We start from the raw sequence: 13470 nt of genomic DNA, 5'->3' as shown, positions 1-13470 counted from the left end.
CCTCACTGCTGTGCACTGTTCCTGATCCTATTTCTAAACACAGACACTTCTGCTTCAGCTTTGGCTGGGGGTAGCGGTGCAGAGGCCGGCCTCCCTTCCCCCTCCTCTTTTTGCCTGTTAATTGGCTGAGACCACCAGAATTTGGAGGACACAGATGTCACTGATAGTTTGCCTAGGGAGCACATTCATGCCCATCTGTTGCAGTCTAGAAGGCTGTTCATATATCCACAAGGCCTTCATTTAATTCTTGTCAGAAAGTAATGTAAATCCAGTTTACCTCAGAGGTCACAGCCGAGATTTATGCCAATGAGCCCCCTGCAATTTACACACACTGTAGTTGTATAGGATGAAAAGAAAGCCTTTCATGTTGGTGCATATTAACAAGAACGCTTGCCTTAGGAGAGGCTTTTTGATTGAGGTTCTTCCTTATTTTAATACAGCCGATGCCAGTTGGTATACCCAGCTTTACAGAAAGAAAAACATTTCATCTTTAAACCAGAGAAGTAAAAAAATAAATAAATAAAGCCCCGAGCAAATAGTACAGCCACCATGGCTCTCTTATTCTCTCTTATAAGACAAAGCTTCCACGCACAACCAAATAATAATAATGATAAATGCTTGAGTGAAGCAAGGAGGTAATCGTTCGAACATGCAGGAAACTGAACTTGCTTGCTGCTGGGAATGATATTAATATTGATCAAGTGAAGTGTTCACTGGTGATCTTGTTAAGTCCTTGGTTGCTAGCCCTTTTTTGTAACATACATAGGGAAATGCTAGGATGCAGAAGGCCTGACTTTCAGTTGATATCTATTGGTGTAGATATCGTTTACGTCAGCTAAGAATCTGGCCCAAATTTGCTCTGTTGTACGTGCATAATTGGAGCATTCTCTGTTCTCTAAGAGTACTCTAAACAAATCTCATTTTTCAATTATCTTTGACACAGACACATGGCTCTGAGCATTTCGGTCTAAAAGTATGAGGCAGAATAATATGGAAATATTATTAAATATTATTATTATTTATTATTAAATAAATAAAAGCACATCTAGACCTCTGGATTTCACAAGTCTAGGGCTAAATCTTGCCCGTCAGGGAAGTGAAAAGGCAGTTTGCTACTGGCTTCTGAAGGTTGGATGATCAGGCCTTTTATTTCTGATGCATGCAACTCACAGTGCAAGTAAAGAAAAAAACTCCATGTGATTTTTCATAAGCATCCACCTCAAAGTCATAAAGAGAAAAATGGTAGTTTATGTTCTCCGTGGCCTGTTTAAAAATAAGATTAAATAAATCTACGTGATGACTGTTCTAATGGCATTATTCTGCATGTTTCAGTCCCCATATGGAAAATAACAGGACAGAGATTGAGTTTTGCATGCTTTGGGGGGGCATGAGATTATAATCCAATTAATTAAATGAAGGTGTACAGCAAAAGTGGTTCTAGAACAGCAGCTGGAGGATCACAATTCCAGCAGTGTTTCCATTCATCATGTGGCTTCCAGCTAGATCCTCAACTGGTGCAAGTTCTGTGCATCGAAGAAGCTACTTGCATCTATATCGTATTGGGTGTTGGCTGCGGTGAAGGCTGGGGATTCTGACTGGGGCGTCCCAATGCTCCCGCTGGGTCAGAGGTTCCTGGCTAGGGGGTCTTGTCCCTCTGCTGAGGGTCAAACCAATCACCATATTTAAGGTCAAGAAGGAATTTTACCCCAGGGTCAGATTAATATGGACCCTGAGAGCAGTTTTGCCTTCATCTGTAGCAGGTGGTGTGGCCCTTTTCCTGGAATCTCTCAAGTGCATTTTAACAAACTTTTGCAACACTCAGATGCTGGCCACCGTGGTCCCCTGGCTCTACCTGTGACAGATTAGGGTGCTATATCTTGTGATGTAGACTGTGAAGTTTTGCTAATAGGTTGGATGATAGATTTGTATGGGATGGTTTGGATAGGGATTATCCAGCCTCTGGCAGGGTTGGACTAGGAGACCTCTGGAGGTCCTTTCCAGCCCTACTTTGCTGTGATCCTACAACCATCCTGTGAGGATGTTATGCTCAGTTTTCACGTTGGACATTTTATACATGCATCTAATTATTTGGTTAGAAGAAGGAAAATGAACTCCATTGCCAGCCTAGAATAAGTGCTCCTTTCCTCTCCACCCATCTGAAGTGTCATGTTGAATATGGTGCTGGCATGAGTAAAGGTACTGGGAGGGGGACAAAACTGTACACCTTACTGAATTAGGCAGGAGAGGAATTTAAAGACTGTATTTTCTTAAATGGAATTTTACACTTGATTTTAATAGTAGTGTATTCATATCAAATAAATTATCTATTTTTTAAGTTGTTTATTGTTAGGACAAAAGAAAAATATTACCTAGAAATGCAGACATGCAGACAAGAAAGATTAAATCCTTTTTGCAAGAGTTATTATCAGAGTATCTGAGTAAGACACAACAGAATTACATTTCAGAGGCATTTCCAGCTCTAATAGAATACGGGCAAATGAAGAGTGCACCATTATACCTATCATACCAGTTTAACACTAGTGAATCTACTCTGACTGCTTGGTGGAAAGAAGGCATCTCTCCCTCTATGTGTCTTGTCAGTGGATTTTGCTTTGGGAAATGCTTTCTAATATCACTGACATGAAGATCAGCATCATTTACATTGTGTCATTTAAAGCTAGCATGATTTTAGGGTCAGAAGGGAGCAAGGGAGGGAGGGAGGGAGGCACAGCTGACATAAAAATGAAAACAGTGCTTGATTTCTGAGTTTCTGTGTAGCACTTAAAATAATTAAAATGTTTATTTGAAAGTCAAAGCAGCCCTGGTAATAAATAACTCCCCATTTCTCAATTGACTGTGTTGAATGCTCCTGGGCTGAGGTTTATCTGCTCCCTGTTGGGATTAATCCATAAATGCAGTCTCCACATGGAACTCATCAGGTCTTTGCTTCCCCTTCAGGGGTCTCCCAGGAATTGTAGCGTAGCCTGAATAAGATCAAAATTAGGATAATATATTTTCAGAGGAAAAAGGCTCAGGAGCTCTTAATTGGTATTCCAAGCCCACCGCCCAGTCTTGTCTCCAAAAATCAGATGATTATTATATTTGCTAAGTTTTGAAGCATGTGTTGACTGAGTTTTAGAAAGGCTTCAAAGCCTTGTATTCTTAAGATAGATTAAGTCCCATGTTTCATTCCATGTACAATAAGACTTAAAAAGTCCTTTCCTTAGACCAGTTCTCCAGCTTCACAAGCATCCTCACACTGTTGTCCAGATCTCCTTAAAGGTGGTATGATTTTCTTTCTTTTTTTTTTTTGCTTTTCAGTTTATCCTCTATATTTTCTTCCCCCAGTTCAAACACACACCCTTGTTTCTTTGTCATTGGTTCTTGTCCCCTTTGGCATGTTTTGTTCCCCTCTTTTTTCCCCCACACAGCATATGCTTCCTTTTCCTATGGTCCTAACCCTCACCGCTTGGTTGCCTTATCATCACCGTGCTTCCCAGCCTCCTGTTTTCCTTCACCATCCAACATCTTGTCCCCATCTCCCCACTCCCCCCACACTGTACTGCTGAGCCAGTTGGTAACTTCTTCCCTAGATGTTCCTACTGAAAAAATATAAAGCTGCAGCTCCTGGTGGTAGCTAAGAGATTCAGTCCTCCTGGCAGCAGTCCTCCAGTCCAACCCTTCGGACAGGCCTCTAGCTCCCATCTCTGTGCAGCACTGGGGAGCATAAGAGCTTCTTCTCTTATTTATGTCTAGCACCTACTTGTTAGAAGCAGGTGGGAACAGAAGGAACCAGCACCATTTGACCTGCAAGCCCTCCAGAATTCATGAGCAGTTTGGGAACCAGAGTTGTTGCTACTCTATCCCTAGTGTCTCCCTAGTGTCTTATCTCTCAGGCTAATTCCCAGTGGCAGCTTCCTGTTTCAAGAAGGATCCCCGCAAAGACGTTCCCCCTCCACTGACCTCATTGAATATCTGCCCCATGGAAAGGTGAGGCAGAGTGCTGTTTACAGCAGTGATACATGTCTGGTTGCCCCAAACTTCAAAAATGTAGTACCTTCCTTACTTGAACTGGAGATGCAGGCACACAGAAGTCAACAAAGGTACATGCAGAAGCATGAATTATTGCCTGTGTGAACAATCCTGCCTAATCATAAAGAACCTATATTGAGGGGTCAAGTACCTTGCTTTTTACCTTGGGTGAAAAAAACAAAATCAACTTGGAATCATAGAAATACAGGCTGGAAGAAATTTAGGGCTAGAAAGGACTTCCCTGTTCAACCCCAGTCTGAGCCATTCCAGAAGGGCAGGTTAGCCAGCAAAACAAAAAAAAAGACTTCCAAAGACACAAATTCCAATTCTCTCTAGGTAGTCAGTCCCACTGCTTAACAACCCTCCTTAATCGTGGGTGATTATTGTACCAACTGCATGGTTGAGATAGACTAGACAAGCTTTTGAATTCAGAATATTTTTCTTCAGGTCAGTAACTCATTAGTTGTAGACGGTTCTTCTTAATTACCCAACCTAGATTTCACTTGTTGCAGTGGAAACCCACTACTTCTTGTCTGAGTGGACACAGAGAACAAACTGGCACTACCTTCTTTATAACCCTTTTGTACCTGAAGACAACAAATCTCCCCTCAATTCTCTTTCTGCCTAGAAGAAATAATCCCAGTTCTTTGCGCCTTTCCACATATGTCAGGGTTTTTCCCACTCTGGATTTTATCCAATTTGTCCACATCTTTCTTAAATTGTGGTGCCCAAAACTGGACATACTGGTGCTGAGTAAAATAGAAGAATTACTTCCCATAACTTGCACGCGACATTACTGTATTATATCCAAGTTGTAGCTGTGTATCTGATCATTCCTTCCTACGTATAGTACTGTGCAGTTGTCCTTACTGACTTTCATAGTATGCTTATTTCATACCTTTTTTTAGAATTTAGTAAGGTCATTATGAATCCTAACCTGTCCTCTAAAATAGGGGTGCACAGCCCCTGGCCAGTGGGTTAGATATGGCCATCAACATTGTGTTTTCTGGCCTGCAGGGCTCCCCATAGATCCTGGCACCCACAGAGCCAGGCAAGGGCAGTACAGGGCCTCCAGAGCCTGATCCCAGCCATGTGGAGATGGCACAGAACCCAGGAGCCCAGTCCCAGCCAGGTAGGGGTGGCAAAGAGGCCCACACCACCCTCATCTGGCCCCCACACATAGGGTTCAGACCCCAGGGCCCTATGTTGCCCCTGCCTAGCTGGAATCAGGCTCCAGTGGGGTTGAGGCAGTGTGAGGCTCTGGGGTTTGATCCCAGCATGTGGGAGTGGCACAGGGTCTGATCTGGCCTGAGGACTGGCCTCACTCCATTCATCTGGTCCATGGGCCAAAAGTGTGAGCACTGCTGCTGTACTCTAAAGAGTCTGCCACTCTGCCCAACTTTGCGTGTGCACAAATTGAATAAATGTATACTTGGTTCCATCATCCAAGTTACTAATGGAGCTATTAAATAGTACTAGACTTAGGGCCCAGGACAGACCCCATGTGATATATCCACCTAGTTCGACATTCAGCATCAATGACTATTTGTTCTTCTTTCAGTATGTGGGATCTACCTTTATTCAGCAGGCCAACTTCCTGAAATACTACTTCTTGGTTAGAGAAGTCAGAGCCTTGAAGGCAACACCATCTGCACAGCTATGCATTGATCTCTAGGTTTCATGCATCCCTGTCCCTTGACCATTGGAATAGACAGGAACACAACCTAAGTGCATGCTTTCTTCACTTTTGCATGGTGTAGTCACTTCTGATCTGCTCAGGGCCAAAGCCCTGGCTACCATGGAATATCTGAAAAGCTAAATTTACACCTCAGCTTACCTTCCAACTTGTTTGAGAACCCATAACCTCAGAGAGACTGAGGTGCAGCCAAGGCATAGCTAGCCTTGTAAGCGTGACAGGCTCACCAAAGCAACACTCTCTGGCATGCAGGGTTCTTTATTCCAGCCACCACTTTTGCCTCCCTTTTAATCTCTAGTTTCCTTCCTTTCCATTGTTGATAAAGAAAGTGCAGTTGCTTTAAGTCTGTAGGCTCCATGCTGTTCACCCCAGCAGTCTTTCACTATTAGTGGTGACCAAGGATCCTGGTTTTCTCTGTTAAAAAATCCAAAATTCTCAGATTAAAAAACCCCAAATGTTCAGTTTTCCACGATTAAAATAAAATGCCACTATATATATAGGTGTTAGTTGAATACAATGTTTTATGAATATATTTACAAGTTTAAAGCAATTTGGAAACCTACCATTCCCTCAATCACTAGAATAAAATTAATTCTAAATAACTATAAATTTTGGTATTTGATTTTGGGTTTTTTATCATGGAAAATCAGAGCTCCCCCTGCCCTCTTCACTCACCAGGATACAAGTCCAGCTGCAGCTGTTCCCCACACTGCTTAGTGGTGCTGTGCAGCCCTGATATGCCATTGCCCCTCACAGCCAAGCCACAGTCCTGCCAGTGCCCCTCATTCCCAACCCACAGGCCCCTGTACCCCCCAGCCCCACAGGCCCTACTTACCGCAAAGGCTGCAGGCCCCCTCCCCTTACCCTCTCCCCCTCCGGGTAAGACTTAGGGTTTCACCAGTGGTGGATTTTCTGTTTTCCCTGGGCAAACAGAAAATTGCGCCCTCCCCCCACCCCCCAGGTGAGGCCAGGTTCCCTCTGCACCTGCCAGGTCGCTGCGGCTGGACCCACCCAGCCTCCTCGGCACATCTGGGGCAAGTTCATCATTACTGAGAGACTGCAGGACCTGAACCTGTTCAGCCTTCACAAGAGAAGGCTGAGGGGGGGCATGGTGACTGTCTATAAACTCACTAGGGGGGACCAGAAGGGTTTAGGGGAGACGCTGTTTCCCCTAGCGCCCCCTGGCATGACAAGGAACAAGGGACACAAGTTATTAGAGAGTAGATTTAGATTAGACATCCACAAGAACTACTTCACAGTCAGGGTGGCTAGGAGCTGGAACCAGCTTCCTAGGGAAGTGGTGCTGGCTCGTACCCTGGGGGTCTTTAAGAAGAGGCTTGATGCCTACCTGGCTGGACTCATTTGAGTCCAGTCTTTTCTCCTGCCCAGGCGGGGGGTCGGACTTGAAGATCTACAAGGTCCCTTCCGACCCAACTTCTATGATTCTATGAAGTTGGGGACATGAGTGCTGCTAAGGTGAAGGTGGCCCCGGCCCCAGCCCGGCCTCACTCCACTGTCCAGCGGGTGTCATGCAGCCAGGGCTGTAGTCCCCAGTGCCATGGGATGAGCGGGGACTGGCTCTGCGCCACCCTTGGCTGCCTACCCACACTTCTGCTGGCCTCAGCAGGGTGGGGCTGTCCCAACCCCTCCTATCCCAGCAGCACTGGTGCCAGTGGCCACCTGCAGCATGTGGGAAGCAGGAGCAGGACTGCCCGCCTGGGTGCCCGCAGCCAGGATGCCAGGGGAAATCTGCATTTTTCCGCAGGAAATGGAGAACTCAGATCCTTGGTGATGATGCAAGACACAAGACTATACTTGGCATCTGTTTAAAGGATGGTGCTTTCTTTTAAAGCTCTTTGGTATACATTACATTAATTTAATTATACAGGTCATTAATTTAATTATACAGTCTTCACCTATGCCACAGAAAGGACATTGTAATATTAGTTATTATGGTGCTGATGTAGTTATTATGTCTTGGTGATGTGCCTGGTTCTGTCATTTTGTTCTTACTGTTGTTGTAATTCTTCATTACTGTAAATTTACTCGCCATCTATCTAGCCTTATGAAAAACATGCAATTGGCCAAATTTCTCATTTGCTGAATTGTGTACATAATCACAGTAAGCATTTGTAAAGTTTTAGCTTACTGTAGTCATTCCAGATCTGGAAAGGGAAAGTCTGCTTATTCAGATGCCAGTGTAAGACTCCCTGCTAAGGCCCATCAATTCTTTGTGATGCTCACACTCTGTGCAGATCACACAGCCACATGGCTACTCCTTACAGCTGACCACAAGTGCAATCTTACAGTCTGCAGCACTAAGGCCTGTCAATCCTCCTGATGTGTTCAGCAAAAAAAAAGAAAAAAACAAAACCAGTTATAGGAAGGTAAATGGTTATATTCCAGCTGTTTTCCTCAGCTGCTCTATAACTTGCACTGACATGCCCAGCTCAGAAGAAAGAACAGCTAGTGAAGAGAAACAAAGGATACAAACCAACAATTGTTGGTTGTAAGTGGTGAATACAATTTCAGCATTAGTATTAGTATTATGCCATAGGATTACAGCATGTATTGAGGTGTATACAGAACACAATGAGCTCTGCTTGCTCAAAAAGAAAACTTTCTGGGTAATTCTCACTATCCATAAAAGCACAGGTTTTTTGAATGAGTGGGATGGCTCACTCCATTCCCATTGTTGTAAAGGGCTCCACAGTCAACTCCATTCACAGACAGCTATGTTGAAACCATACTCACCTTCATAAAGCGCCAGATAATCCTCCATTTCTGTGCCCAAGTCATTAGTTTGTCTCCAGTGATGTGTACTGCACAATGTCATCTAAAGGGATGGCAGTACAGTGTCCTGGCCTCCTTATCCCCAACCTTGTCTGATTAGTTATCTGGTCCAGGGTCCAGTGTGTGACGGTATCCCAATTTGGTTTTTGTCTTCTTCCAGCATTGCAGTGGCAGCCTATCTTTGCACCAAGGGGTGATGGCAATCTGCTTTTTTATTTGGAATCTAAAATATCAACATCTCTTTTTGTTCCTGCAGGCCATCAGGAAGATAAACAATTTTTTGCTGGAAATGGTGCAGATTTATAGTTTGATATTTTGCCAAACAAAGAAAGAGTTTGATACTGTAGTTGACATTTATTCAGGGCTGAAATTGGAAGATATGAGAGGAAAAAAAAAAGTTTTCAGGATAGTCTTCTTGTTGCCTTCTCCCAACTGATCAAGTACTTTGACTAGGCAAAAGTACATCAGAATCTACACTGTGGTATGCAGTAACTACAAGATATATTTTCTTTCCTGATTACAACCTACAATTCCTATATATCCTTTAAGGAAAACTGTATCTAGAGTAGCTAAGTCAAAACCTTACATTTTTTACCTGTGCTTTCATAACAAATCATAAATGATCCCCCTCCGTGAATTTAGGGAAAAGATGTGTTTCTATATCTTTGGGTGGGTGGGTTACCTGACAACCATACCCACAAAATCACAGGTAAAACCTATAGAATCACTGGAAAATTCTTCATGAAGAATAATGAGATAGATTTTGGGGCCCAGTTTTAATATGCACAGCATATGTCAGATCATGTATGCAGTGCTCTCATTTGACTCCCCTGGCTCTTGGGCCAATGTATATATGGCCTGTCTCCCTTATTCTGCCATCTTGGCAAAGATCTCCTCTCACACACATCCACCCCTACCCCTGAATATTTATCAGTGAAGTTTAGGATCTGTTGTTCAGAACATCCTTTGTCCAACAACCTTCTACCATGTGCTATTTCTAGAGGTTATGGAAGTCTCTCCCTCTCTCTCTCTCTCTCATGTGAGTGCATTTGTGTATGTGGCCTATAATACATACATGTCTACATAAGTATACAATAGGCAAGGATTTGGGGGGGTTGACATTTTTTATTGGGCAAACTGCATGGTTGAGATAAAGTTAGACAAACTTTTGAATAAAAGGTGTTCTTCCTTAGGTTTACATAACACTACATAAATATACACATACATGAATGTGTATCTTAATGCAGGGCACTCCAAGAAGTCTGGATTTTAAGTAATCATTTACATACTTGAATGACGCCAGAGCCAGATGGCAGGGATGCTTCATTTTGACCTGTGATCTACTCATGGGATTCACCCATACTCACCCATTCACCAACAGGATTGTTTAACCAGATAAATCAATTGATGGATGTCAATGGATCTAATAGAATGGGTAACAATAGCATCAATGCTTTTTACAGTAGCTTGAATAAGGGGATCTTTTCTTTCTTTCTTTTGACTGAAGGGGAACCTTCAGCTGGTTCAACTACTGTAGTCCTGATGGGGAAAGGAAGAGAGAGTTTTGCTGTAATAAAAATACCTTTCCAGTAATATTGCAAGTCTTAACAATTTCTCCCTATTTATAGCTGTACAAAAGATACTTAGGAAATTAACTGATTAATTGCACGATTACCTGGAGACCAGCTCCACATGCAAAGTAGCTATCACACAATAAAAAAGCTCCAACCAGCTATAAATTAGAACTTGAAAAAGTGTACTGACTTTATAGCTGGTTGCTATAGAGCTTTAATTTGCAAGTGAGCAGGGTCTCCCCTGTGGCTGAGAGCCCCATTAGTTGACCAGGCTCCTAGCTGCAGGAGTGCACCATGCCCAGCGTGAAACCCCTGTGCCCTGAGGATTCTGACTGCACAAAGGAAAAAGAATATTATCAAGGTTGTGAAGTCAGGGATTCAATAAGGAAGACTGAAATTGCCTGATTGAAATTAATTCAGCCTCCCTCGTATGTACCCATGATGATACCCTCTTTAATCACAGGATCATTTTTTCCTTAAGCCCCCTGCCTCACTGCATGGGATAGATGGTGCTCACTTAATGAGCAGCCATTCATATACTGTTTTCTTCTTTTCATTCAATATATGGCCCTAGGCCCTATTTGGTACATGCTACTTAAATCCTGCTGCAAGACAAAATTATTTACCTCGGGGCTCCCCTACAGCACACCTCACTATAGCATCTCAATACTTCATAGATATGCATGAATTTATTTTCACAACACTCTGTTTGATGGGGCGGGTGCCATTATCCCCATTTTTACAGGCACAAAATTTACATACTTAGAAACTAAAATCAAAAGTATCCCCTGATTTGGGGTGTTTAGGAAAGACTTGAGTCCTAATTTCTTCAGACCATTACCATTATACATAGGTATATATGTTCAGATCTAGTTCCCATGAACTGCAGCTGTAGCTGGGAGTGTTCAGCACTTCTTCAAATCAGACCCCAGGGTCTCATATTGGGCATTTAGAAAATGAAAAACTCACAACCAATGTTCACGACTGAAAACTCAGTTTAAGCAACTTGACTAGAATCATATGGAAACTCAGTGGCAGAGGCACAGATAAAATCCAGGTCTCCAGAATGGCATTTAGCTCTTAACTATGAGCTCCCTTCTCCCTCTTCCTGCAGGCCCGAGCTCTATTCACTACACCCCTTGCAACTTCTACAGCCAATGGAGCAGACATCCTACGGACAACAGCCTCCTTACTTACACCCCCAGAGTAGGTTCATGAGTATGTGGGGCCAATTTAAGATTGCATTTGCAGCCCTGATTCTGGCATTTTTCACTTTAAGCACTCTTAATAATGCTTGTTCAATACACATTTCTGGATAATGTCATAGGTTTTTAGGAAAGGAACTGAAGAAAAAAGAAGAGAAATTCTTTTATGTAGCATCGTGTTGAAATCCACATGGGCAGTCATTGCATTGGAAACCACCTCACAGACCTCTATCACTTGAGCTAAGGGAGTAATTAATAGCAGTAAAAGGTTTGCAGCCTTTCTTGGTACTTGCTCTATAGGGAGGTTGGACACTCCACTAGAACGTTTCACAGCCATTTTCTGGCAACAGAGGAATGGAGAAACTCAGAAAAATTGGGTTCCTTTCCGGGGTCTATTGGAGAGCATTCCCTAGCAGATAGAGACTCAGCTACCATTTCCCCCTTAAGCTTGACGTCATCTACCCTATGCTTTCCAGTGTGGCCCAGTCTCAGTCTTCTCTTTATTGGCTTAGTGTCTCTTCCCAGATCCATTCTCCTTACCTCGGCATTGCTAATCTTTGCTTTCAGCCATTTCAGACCAGGATTTACCCAGGACTAGGATGAGACCCAGCCTTTCTCCCAGTTCCAGTTTCCTTGAACAACCAATCCCAGTTTCCCTTTCCCAGTTTCACCTGGTGTCTCTCCCCCATGCTAGCCTCCAGTTGTCCCACTTATGTTTCCCTTCCTCAGCGGCTCACAATCCCACTCTCATTTATCAATCCACTCTCAATATCTGTCCAGCCCTACCACTGGCTTCTTGTCCCTGTTTTCTTACAAACCCTTGTTCTTCATCAGGTCCACCTCCCTTTGCTCTTCACCATTTTTTCCTCTGCTCTGCTTCAGTCCCACCCTCTTTGCCCAGTCACTCTCAGTCCCTGCCCTTGGTTTTCAGTTCTAGTCTCCTCATCCAATCAGTCTCAACTCTCTCCAGCTCCCAGTCCCAATCTTTTTGCCTAGCTGGCCCTAATTTCAGCCCCAGTCTAATCTATGCACAGGTCTAGCTCTTGTCCTTTCAGTGTTTCAATCATGCAGTTTCTTCTACCCTGGCACCTGAAGCTAGCTGGGGAGTCAGTAAGAGCATCAAATCCCTACATTCAGGTCTGGGACTGGTAGCTGCAACTTTAGGGAAACTCCTGTTCAGTTGAGAGGGCTGAATCTTCAGGGAACTCAGCCACTGCCATTCTAAGTTGTTTCTACTGAGAAACATTTGGGCTGATTTTCAGGAAGATAGCAAAAAGCACAGCAGGCCACACTCAGCCACATTTTAAGCTCTTGCTTCTGAACATAGGAGCACCACAGCATTTCAAAAGGAAAGGCCACCAAGATTTTTTTACTGGGGCTAAAACAATTTTTTTCCCCATGCTTGAAAACAGCTGAATCATTTTGGCTGCAATATTATCCAAACATTGTGCCAGGAAATTGTGGCAAAGTTAGAAATGACTGAAACAAAATCTGAGAATGGGAAGCATTGAACATCCTTGCTCAGAGGGACGGGATTCCTTGTTCCACCCTTGCTGAATGTCACACGCTTGTTGTAGCTGAACTAATTTCACAGTTCTTTTTTGCAACTTCATGCTGGATCTTTGTTGTATAGACTGTACATATACACTGTTTGGACAGCTGTTGAAGCAGTCAGAAAGATCTTTAGTTTTAGTTTGAGTATCAGGATAAACTTCTTTCCAGACTTTACTTGTTATCACTTTCTTATACAAAGAGAAAATTCTATTGGGAAGATTAGCCACCAGCTATATTGCCTGGAGTAAGAAAGGGGAGAGCCCCATTCTACCGTGCCATGAAGGGAAAAAAATTATACAGCCTTACTGTTTCCTGCTGGGTCTAGTAGGCACATGCAGCGTCACCCAGCAGGCCCTCCAAAAAATGTGAAGCCTGCATTAAAAGGTCTGCAGTGCAGTTCAGACTAAAAGCACTTGACTGCATGAGTCTCCTATGTGCAAAGGGATTCAGTGCACCCTGGCTAGTCACTTCACTGCCTGTGATGTTATGGCTCCATTGAAAAGGGGGTCATTTCTCTCTGCTCTCTGGTACCCCGGAGATGTTTGCCTTGCACAGTTTGTCACAGAGACCCTGCAGTAATTTCACACACTCCTCTAATAAAGTCCTCAGAGGCTGT

General features: G+C 43.5%; 1 protein-coding gene across 1 annotated transcript in view; it reads left to right on the top strand.

The window, feature by feature from the left end:
* The window catches only part of ALPK1 (alpha kinase 1), a 91053-nt gene that overhangs the window by 28325 nt on the left and 49258 nt on the right, over positions 1-13470 (top strand). The window lies entirely within an intron of this gene.

This window comes from Crocodylus porosus, unplaced genomic scaffold (assembly GCF_001723895.1).
Source record: "Crocodylus porosus isolate Cpor-Errol unplaced genomic scaffold, CroPor_comp1, whole genome shotgun sequence".
Classification (NCBI taxonomy): Eukaryota; Metazoa; Chordata; order Crocodylia; family Crocodylidae; genus Crocodylus; species Crocodylus porosus.
Note: the sequence above shows the minus strand (reverse complement) of the source record. Positions and strands in the feature narration are given on the sequence as shown.